Source organism: Chinchilla lanigera, unplaced genomic scaffold (genome assembly GCF_000276665.1).
Source record: "Chinchilla lanigera isolate Chin_1 unplaced genomic scaffold, ChiLan1.0 scaffold00006, whole genome shotgun sequence".
NCBI lineage: Eukaryota > Metazoa > Chordata > Mammalia > Rodentia > Chinchillidae > Chinchilla > Chinchilla lanigera.
Genome location: NW_004955407.1, coordinates 20,787,331 through 20,798,838, shown reverse-complemented (window position 1 = coordinate 20,798,838; position 11,508 = coordinate 20,787,331).

The following is an 11,508-nucleotide window of genomic DNA, read 5'->3' as shown; positions in this document are numbered from 1 at the left end:
ATATAATACTCCACTGCCTTCTCATTTCATAAGTTGGAATGAAAAATGTACTAGTGATTTTCAGGGCCTCCTTACATTTCTTTCTCTCAACTTTCAAGACTCATTCCCTGTCATTCAAATATTTGAAATTAATATTTCTTAATATAGCACATTTTATCTTTTCAGAAGTTCATATTTTTCCATCAAACTTATGAGTTTCTTTATCTGTTGTTTTAGGCACATCCTCTGTGCTATTGTCTTTCTCCGCTCCTCTGGTACTTGCACAGTACATATGTTGGCCTCCTTGTTGCTACTCCAAGCATCTCTGAGGCTACACTGACTTTTCAGTTGTTTAGATTCCTCTGACTCCATAATTACAACTGTCTATTCTCAAAATTTGCTAGTTTGTCTTCTGTCTGTTGAAAATGGCCTTTGATTTTATCTAATAATTTTTTTTATTTCTCTTGGGGTTATATTTATTCTGTACTTTCTTTTTGGTTTATTTTTAGTTTTATATTCCTGTATTGATATTTTCAAATCACTCATGTCATCTTTTTTAGTTTTCAAATGACTTAGACTTATAGGAAGAGGTAGATTCACAGGAAGCAAACTAAATGGAAAGCTTACAATACAGAAGAATGACATGTCAGTGCCTTTTGTAAACTGAGGTGGGACAGAGCTAGACTGGGGGCTGCACCTCACCCTGATCCCTTCCAAACAAAGGTGTCCACAGAGTTCCTGGCACACTGGCTGAGGAAAAGGGGAGACTGCTGGTCTGTGTGCTGAAATTCCCCTGCCCACTATTCACTCCTGGCCAGCATCAGGAGCCCCACCTTGCCAGCCCTGATCATCACCCTTCTTTTGTGGTCTAAGACAATGTCATCAACCCTCAGTAGCAAAACTTCCCTCTCTTCTGCTGTCTTGTATGTTTGAATCTTCACAACCAAAGGCTTCCATATGACCATTTCCTTCATGTTCACCAAAGCCTCTCTCTCCCCATTTACACCCCAGGTATCACATCTTCATGTGTGTATTTGGCCCAGACAGAGGTCATCTTAACATTCTTCATATTTTCTTTAGATGTTTTGACATTGTAAATGTAAGTATTTACATTTGTCCAACCAATCTCCCTTTTTCTTGTTTTAGAGAAATTTGTTTTATTTTCTTTTTGGAGGGGCTCAAAGTTTCCCATATCTTTGTATGCTTTGTGATTTCTTTTGGTTGAATACTGGACATTTGATCCTATCAACATAATAATTCCACAGATTGGATCCTTCACCTTCCCCAAAAGCTTGTTTTCATTGTAATTGTTGTTGTTTATTGTTTTATTTTTATTTTTAGTTTTTGTAGGAAGATTTTATGCTAAGAAATAGACTGAAGTAGAAATTTAGATTTCTTAAGAACTTCCTGGCCTATGACATTTTCTTGTGGATGCTCAGATATTTTACAGTATTTCTCTATATGAAATCACTTTGAACATGTTAATATTTGATTTCTACTTCCAAAAATTAAAAGATAGAGATGAAACAAGGTGAAAAGTCTACTAGGCCTTTAAGTTCACTTGAAATCACTTCAGTCAGAGAATGAGGAACAACGATTAATGGTCACCAACCTATTCATGGCAAACTCTGTAAGCAAAAATAAGGATCAAGGTAGAGATCCTTGATATTTCAAGGGTAGAGTTCTTTTCACCTCCCTCTCTTTACAAACTGCATGCAGCTCTCAGAGAACATGCATACAGTGACCTGGTACAGGCACGGGTTTGCAGAAATGGGCAATTGCTACAGTGTCAAGAGCTGTTTTTGCTAAAATTAATAGAAAAGTTGTGCCTTCCTTTGGAAACTGTAAGACTTCAAAATACTCCAGAATTCTGGATTTTGTCAAAGCAATTACTCTGTAAGTAAAGAGCACATTTTTGTGTTCTCTACTCCATCCTTCCAGAATCCTCTCTTAGACATGCGCTTTTGATACATGTTTAGTGTGTTTGCATGTTTATTAGTTTTGTTAGATGGAGAGAGATTTTGCCATAACTACAAAGTATATGATCTACATAAACCTGTGTCTCTGTATTTCCTGCATATCACAGAAAATATAAACCTTTCCTCATCACTTCCATGGATTTTCCAATCTAACCTGGTTAACAAATATGATATCAGATATACAAAATAATGCAAATTTATTCTCAAGATTATGTTGTCCATACTTATAAAGTGTTCTTTTTACCTGAAGTATTCACCAACATAACTTTTTAAATTGTCAGATATATTGTGTAACATTTTCAATGATGCTCAGAATGTATAATTACACTTATGATATAAAATACTGACATGATTGTTGTCTTTTCTGACATTAGATATTATTAAGGTAAATCATTACTATAAGAGAACATTATGAATGAACTTGGCTTCCTATTCAAATTTAAATTTTTATTCTTCTATAAAGTATCATAACACTGTTGCAAAATCATTTTTGAGGTGCTAATTTAAACTAGCTTGGATGTGCTTTGAAATTTAAATTTTAGTTGAGCCAGAGATAAGTGTATTTCTGAGGAATCATGCAAGAAATAAAAAGCAAGTAGAAAAGCGACAAGAAAACTGCAGTTCAAGGGAATGATCAAAGTTATCCAAGGTTATCAGTATCATCAGCCCATGGTGCTACTCTCTGGGCTTGTTTGTACTTCCTAGCCTTCTTTGTTTTCTTTTTTTTTTTCTTTTTTTTTTTTTTCCTTCTTTGTTTTCTTTCAAGATGATCATACCAAACCCTTAACTGATGGTATAAGTTCCAAGATTATCCTAGCTAATAAAGTAAAAGGCACCAACATAAATTTAGGGTAAAGAAACAGAGTGAATTGGTTCAAAGTATGTTCTTAGATGAAGCATTTTGATCATCCATTTTAAAGGTTACCTCTGAGAACACAGATAAATCTCCAAGCCTAGACAACAGTGCAAATCACTTTTGAGTGCCTGAACTGTATTTTCTCCATCAATAAGTGCTTTTTAACTCTGTGTGACATATTTGCCTATACCTCTCATTGGTATATCCTGAAATTCTTTTTCTCCGAGGAGTTGAAAAGACTACTCCATTTGTGTATGTGCTTGGGGGGTAATTGTGGTACATATATCCTCTATAAGGAACTTCAGTCCCCATCCAGTAACATGCTCATTACTTTTTAAATTTACTGTCATTAAGTTACCCCAGAGTGTTTATTTTAGTGTCACTAAAAATGAGACACCTGCTTAAATGCTAAATTTAAATAATTACATGATGTCTTGGTTACTTTTCTCTCATTGCTGGGACAAAATGCTTGATGCCCAAAATTAAAGAAGGAAAGGTTTATTTCGCTTACAGTTTCTGGAGGTTTCAGTCCATACTTGGCAGGTTACAAAGCAGAGTGGCACATGGCAGAGGGCTACAGATCATGGAGGCAGAACACAGGAAAGGCAATAACCACAAAATGATCAAAGTTACCAGAAGGAATGGCAGGAAGCAGCCTCTTCCTCTCCCTTACATATGCAAATTATCCACCCCAGGGTGGTGTAGCTCTCACACCCATAATCAATCAATCTCTAAAATTCTGACCCATGACCACATGAGGCTTTGGGGGGGACACCCAGACACAAACCATAACCCATGACAACTAGCTAACACCCTCTTGAGAAAAATAGAATTTTACCTTTAGTTAAATAAAGTTCATTTGTTGATAATAGAGGACTATGTAGATTAATTATGATAGGTTGACTGGCGTGGTAAAGAATTACCCATTATATCAGTAAGATATGCACCTGGGTGTGTCTGTGTGCATCATGGATCATGGATTCTATACATGGTCCCTGGTCTCTTCCTGTCTGGTACTGCTCTTGTACTCTGTTTCCATCTGCTCTGAACTAAGTATGCTTCTTCTGCTAAGCCCTTCCACCCTGAAGTTTCTGCTTTGAGAGCCTACCATCAAATGAGTTCCCTGAAACAGAGACAAATTAAATATCTCCTTCTCTAGCATGGGTCTTGGATATTGTGCCTCAGTGATGAGAAAATTTGCTGATACAAGAAATTGTTTCCAGAGAAGTGAGATCATTGCCATGGCTGCACAGGACCATATTGCTTAGCTGCCTTTGGAACTGATTTGTGGAAGTCTGGAAAAGTTTGGAAATACTGGGTATCATATCAATAGTACATGTAATCAGAGTCTTATGGGTTATTCTGGTCAGAGCTCAAAAGACTAAAATGCTGGTAAGAATGAAGACACTAAAGGCCAGCCTCAGTATGTTTAAATTGAAAACAAGGATTTTATTGGCAAGTGGAGTACATGCTGGCTATATTACTCTCTAAAATAAAATTTGTCTACACATCACGTTTGTCCTGAGACTTTAAGGAAAGGGAAGTGAAGCTAACTTCAAGGGATATGAACTAATTCATCTGGTAAAGTAAATTTAAGGCAGGCCAATATTCAGGCCACAACATTGGCAGTACTGATTGTGTTTAGCTAGATTTATGATGTGGATCAAGGGCAAATGCACAGCAGAAATATGGAAAGTTAGTAAAGCTGGAGCCAAAATAGGTATGGTTGTCAAAGCAATCAGTGCCATTATAAAATAAATGTACAGGTACAAGAAGAAAGATGCCTTTATGACATCTCAGGCATCTCTAAGACCACCAGTTATAGCCTCAAATGTGAAAGAATTCAAAACTTTCATTTGAGAAGAGATTCCCTGGCAGCCTACTTGAAAAAACCTTCCAAAGAAGTGCTTTCCTGATATATATATTCCACTATATTCAGCCATCTAGACACTGAGGTCACTGTAGCCATGGTCCAAAGGGGCCTTTCTACTGCTCCCACTAACAAAAGACTTTGCCATCTTCTATTTAATGCTGGTTTCATTAGCATGCAGAATGTGTGAGTTGTAGTGTTAGGAAGGCTTCTACCCAAAATTCAAAAGAACAATATGGAAGCCAGGCAAGAAGCTCCTAGGGGGACAGTACATGCAGATATGCAAGTGAAGTACAAACTGAAGAGCAGAATTTTGCTTTTATAAACAAATATAAATAGAACTCCCTTGAGCACTTATCCATGCCCTCCTTCTCCTCCTCTTTCCCCACAGAGATCACCCAAGCTCACTGGAACTTATATCTCACTACATGTGCTCCAGATGCCTGATACTGTGCTACAGGTATTACTATTTGCTCTGCTGGGTTTCAGTATTGCTTTGGTCTAAACCTTATCACCCCATCTTGAACACACACCCATGTGCTATTTAATATTCTGGTAGAGAGGATTCTGGCTTCTTGCTTCCCAGTATCTTGGCTTTCTTGCTGTTACAGATCTCTGTAACTCTGCTCTGAGGACCAACTGTCACTCAAAATGGGAATCACTGGCTCAATGTACAGACAGAAAGAATGAAGTTGTAAACAAAGGAGAAACATGTAAAAAAACATTTTAGGAGAACAAAAAAATGTAGGGTGCCAGAGTGAAGAATGAATTTTCATATTAAGGATGTCTGGGAAAATATAAAGAATAATTAGACCAAGGAAGGCTAAAGAAAATTGACACATTAAAATTAAAGCAATGTTGCAAAATCATTTCCAGTAAATAATTGATTTCTCCTTCAACTGGTCTCTTTAAACAAAAATGCTGTCTATCAGTAGTATCTGGGTTCACCAACTCAATTCTCTTCATGACTCTGGTCACAAACCAAACTGGATGAAAAAAAAAAATAACATTTCCCCATAAGGTCAACATTGAACATCACCACTGAATTTGGTTTGGTTCTCATCCAACATGGTTTTGCAATCAGAATCATGGAAAGAATCAAGTTCATGAACCAAGGTATCACCTTATCTGTCTATCTATCTATCTATCTATCTATCTATCTATCTAATCTATCTATCTATCTATCTATCTATCTATCTATCTATCTATCTATCTATTATCTATCATCTATCTATCTATCTTAGTTCCACTAGTTAAAAAATAAACAGAATTTTAAAATACTACCTTGAAATGCCCCAAAATAAATACATGGATATATGACTCTGAGCTGAGAATGAAGAGTTAAGCTTCCAGCAGATGGTACCTGGTCCCAGCTTCGGTAAGAGAACAGAGGGAGGTAGGATGTGCTAATAATGACTATTCTGACTATCTATGTATCTTAGTGCCAGTAATTTAATAGTTAGCAGTTTTTACATTACTCTTTCATTCAAAATCACTTTGTTTTACCTCCATTTTATTCCAATTCCTGAGTTGGAAACAGGAGCTTGTTGATAAAAGCTCATGAAAAAGTAGCTGTAACTAAACATTCAAACAATAAAGTAAACCCAATATAATTCTTTTTTCATGGATTATGCATGCACAAAGAGACTCAACTTAGTAAGAAACCATGGTAATTTCGCAGCAAATCAGGCATCTGTAATGTTTGAAAATCAGTAAGTGATATCCATATGTATGTTGTTCCTGAGGCAGTTGTGAAAGTTACTATAAACTCAATGGCCTAAGGAAGGTAAATTTATATTTCTCAGATTTCTCAATGTGTTTTCATGGCTATGTGCCATCTGAAATACATAGAGAATAATCCTTCCTTACTTTTTTATAATTCTGTGTGGTCTTAGAAATGCACAATGCACATTGACTCCATTGCTTCTCTTCATTCTATGCCCTACATTCGTATGACCTTCTCTCTTGGTGTGCATCTGATTTTCTATTAATAAAATACCAGTTTTTATGTTGAGGACAAACTCAAATCCATTATAACATCATTTTAACTTCATTTGGTCAGCAAATAAATCATTTCCCAAAAGCTCATATTCACATATTAGTGGTCAAAACTTGAACGTATCAAAGACAGATTCAATTTAGAGAGAAGTTGAGATAATTCTCTAATGAAAGTTATTTTGATTTCTCACCTTGTTTACTCTCTTTCTATAGAAAATGAAACTAACTTTGCAAGACACAAGTCAGTGTGCTACACCGTGAAAAAAATTATTTCAGAGATGGGGGCAGAATATAGAGACACAATTAGGTTATGGAGAACATATAGTAGAATCCATTTTAGTTCATATGAAATAGAGTGTAAAAGAAAAATTACATGTTAGGAATTGAGCAAAGACAGGTCCTGTAAAGTCATACATGATGTTTACATTAGGGGAAACACTGTAAGTGTGGAAAAGAAAGAAATATTGGGGAGAGACTGAAGTTGTAGGTTTTGACTTGTGAAGAATAGATATGGATGATACATAAAAAAAAGATTAAGCGTGCAATATAACTATTGATTATATGCAATTACTATAAATATTGAATAGATGAAAAGATGAATAGGTATTTTGCGTTAACTATAGTCAGAATTAGAATTGAATGAGCTTATTGGACAACTGAATATAGTTGCTACAAATTACTTAGGAGGCACCAGTGACTTAGGTTTCCTGTAATAGTTATCATAACTCATGATAAAAATGAAGAAGGAGAAAAAGAGCATAGGGGGAAGAAGGAGATTAAAAATGGTGGTTGCGTGTTGGAAACAAGAGGGAAGATGAGAAGAAGGAGAAAGATAGCAAAGAGAAAGAATAAGAGGAAATGATTTTGGTGATGGTGCCATTGGTAGTAACAGCGAGCCAATGCATTATACTTCACAAAATAAGTGAATTATCTGATTAAAAAATTTTCCAAATTCAAAGAGAATATGTACATTTCTTTTCAGAAATCTTAATACAGAATCTTAATCTAGTTTGAGTCCCTTTGGACACACGAATAAACCAGAGACTTCTTCACAAGGCCTTTATTCTGGCTTTCTCTTGCTTTGATCATGTCATTGCTCTCTTTTATTTGTGTTATTTGCTTCTTCCCCCACCCCTAAATTTTGTATTTGTTTTTTATCTTGGATTTTTCATTTCCATCTAAGCTTATTTGCTCCACTTTGATTTCACTTTGATTATATGTTTTGACAATGTAAAGCTATTTTCTTATACACAATTCTATTGTGATTCCAATACTCATGTCCCCTAACATACACATGTATCATCACTTCTCTTTGAACGTAGGGAGAATCTGTGAGTGAAATGAGATGTTTGTGTCACCATTAAATTCATACTCTGCAGCCCTGACCTCCAATGTTACAGTATTTGGAGGTGCAGACTTTTGAAATATTTCAGTGTAGATGAGATCATGAATATGGAACCTCCGTGGCAGGATCAGGCTCTCTTATGAAAAAGAAAAGACCAGAACTCTCTCATTCTCTTCTATGTGGGGACAGGGAGAAGCCAGGTGCAATAACTTGATCTGTTGCAACTTTAGCTTAAATTTCACACCTTCCAAAAATTCAAGACATGTATTGTTGCTATTTAATGCACACAATTTATTAAATTCTATTATAGGAGTCTAAGCAAATGTATAAAAGGTGAGATTTTTCAAAGTAAATCTAGGTTTGTAATCAACTTATTTGAGTCAATTAAGAAAGACATTAACCTGGATGGATTTGACCTAATCATAGATACTCTTAAAGGATAGGAGAAAACATCAGAAGCACTGTACTGGCTGTGAGGAAAGTAAAAGGTCATTCTCAATGCTCTATGAAAGGGACCATGGAGGTAGTCATGTACTTTATGTGATTTTTAGAAGTTGTGATCAACTCCAGGTTAACATCTAGTAAGAAAATGGGCAAAGGTGTTCTAAAACCAGAAAGAATGCAGTCACACAGAAAATCTGAGTAACCACAGACTGTGGCCCTCAGGGGAGACCATAAACCTAATTAATATTTTTATTTTGAAATGATGAGATTCTGAATGAAGAATACAAATATATGTCCAGCTTTTGACCTACAAAGACTTTCATATTATATATGTATCAGTTTCAGTTTCTAATTTGTGGTAATTTGTGACAGAGAAATATAAAACTAGTGGAGGCATTAAATTACTTGCCCGTGTGTCAGAGGCTGTGCTTTGATGTGGTTAGTATGCAAATTTGTTAATCTGAATCACTTAAAATAATTTGATATTTAGAGATATTTGAACACTTGTTAGTAATTTTTCCCATGACAAGCTAATTTCCATCACATATTTAGTTACATGATTTATAACCTCACACAGCAATATTTTTGGTATCACTTGGTTATTCTCAATATCCAAATCAATTTCAATTTATAGCAAAGTGATCATTTTCCAAAATCAAATTTCTTGCTCTGTAATATTACATAATGTTTCTATATTTAATATTTGACATATGAAAGTATTCATAGGTTTCCCTATAGAACTACCAAGTCTCTAAGCACAGTGACACTTATGACAGTGATCTCTTTCGTTTTCAGTGGCATCAAAAGAGAGAGACAATATAGAAACAGTTTTAACTGTAAAAGTAATTTCAAAGTGAAACACAACCAACTATGTTAGTTAAATTTCTTTGCTTATGCTTCCTATAGGGGATGGTTATTTAAAAACTGTCAAATTCATATGGTTAAAAAAAATACCATTATAAAAGAGGTACAAGATATTCTATTCTCATTCTTTTTCTCCAAGGGAGAACTTCACATTTATCTTAACATTTTTTTAAAGTTTTTTTAAATTATAGGGGCTGGGGATTTAGCTCAGTGGCACAGTGCCCGCCTGGCAAGCTCCAGGTAATGAGTTCAATTCCCAGTACCCAAAAAATACAAAAAAAAAAAAAAAAAAAAAAAAAATTTATATTTGGACAATGATTCAACAATAGTATACCCTTACACTTTAACCCAAAGATTTATATAATAACAGGCATATTTAAAGTGTGGGATGACAAACATCTATTCCTACAAAGGTGTAAGTCTTAGATCTCCTTTTAAAAATTGTATGACAAATCAACAGCCAAAATCATACTAAATGGACAAAAACTAAAAGCTTTCACTTTAAAATCAGGAACAAGACAAAGATGTCCACTGTCACCACTCCTATTCAACATAGTTCTGGAAGCATTAGCCAAAACAATTAGACAATAGAGAGAAATAAAAGGAATAAGGATAGGAAAGGAAGAAGTCAAATTATGACTATTTGCAGATGACATGATACTTTACATGGAAGACATCAAAAACTCCACTAGAAGACTCCTTAAATTAATCAACAAATTCAGTAGTGTAGCTGGATATAAAGTCAGCACTCAAAAATCAATACCATTCCTGTACACAAACAATCAACACACTGGGAGAGAAAGTAAGGACACCATAACTTTCACAACAGCATCCAAGAAATTGAAATATTTAGGAATCAATCTCACAAAACAAATGAACGATCTATTCATTGATAACTACAGTACACTGAAAAAAGAGAAGGAAGAGGATTTCAGTAAATGGAAAAATATTCCTTGCTCATGGACAAGAAGAACGAACATTGTGAAAAAGGTCATACTACCAAAATTGTTGTAAAGATTCAATGCAATTTCCATTAAAATACCATCAGCATACCTCACAGGTCTGGAGGAAACATTCCCAAAATTCATTTGGAACCAGCAGAGACCCAGAATAGCAAAAGCAATCCTGGGCAATAAAGACAAGTCAAGTGGAATCACAATCCCTGTCCTGAAATTATACTACAAAGCTACTGTCATAAAATCAACATGACATTGGCTAAAAAACAGACCTGAGGATCAATGGAACAGACTGGAAGAAACATCCACAACCACAAATGCACTCAGCCACCTAATCTCTGACTAAGGGGCCAAACAAGCTCACTGGAAGAAAGATAGCCTCTTTAATAAATGGTGTTGGAAAAACAGGCTTGGCACTTGCAGAAGACTAAAAATAGATGCAAGTCTATCACCATGCACCAAACTTAAGTGAAAAAGGATATCAGATCTTAATATTAAAACAGAAACACTAAATCTAGTTGTAGAGAAAGTGGGTAAAAACCTTGAAGACATAGGGTAGGCAGAGAGTTCATGAAAGAAATCAAACCACACAGGAACTACTTCAAAGAATCAACAACTAGGATCTCATCTTACTGAAAAGTTGTTGTACATCTAAAGAAATGGCCAGCATAGTAAAAAGAAAACCCACAAACTGGGAAAAAATTTTGGCTGACTATCCCTTAGAGGAAGTTCTATTACCGAGACCTTTTCTAGAACATAAAAAGAATTTAAAAACACCAGCCCCCTCCCAATTCAAAGACCCAATCTAAAAATGGACAGCTGAGATGAATATACACTTTACAGATAAAGAAACACAAATGATAAATAAATATATGAGAAAACGTTCAACATCAATAGTCATTCGAGAAATGCAAATTAAAAAAACACTGAGATTTCATCTCACCCCAGTAAGAATGGCTATCATTAAGAAATCAACCAAAAACAGATGCTGATGAGGCAGTGGAGAAATGCAACTTTTCTCCACTGCTGGTGGGAATGCAGAATGGTAAAACTACTGTGGAAATCAGTATGGAGATTCCTAAGCAAACTAGGTCTAGAGGTCCCATTCGACCCAGTATTCCCCTTCTAGATATTTTCCCAGAAAAACTGAAATTATCATATCACAGCAATATATGTGCACCCATGTTTATAGCAGCACAATTTGTAATAGTTAAATC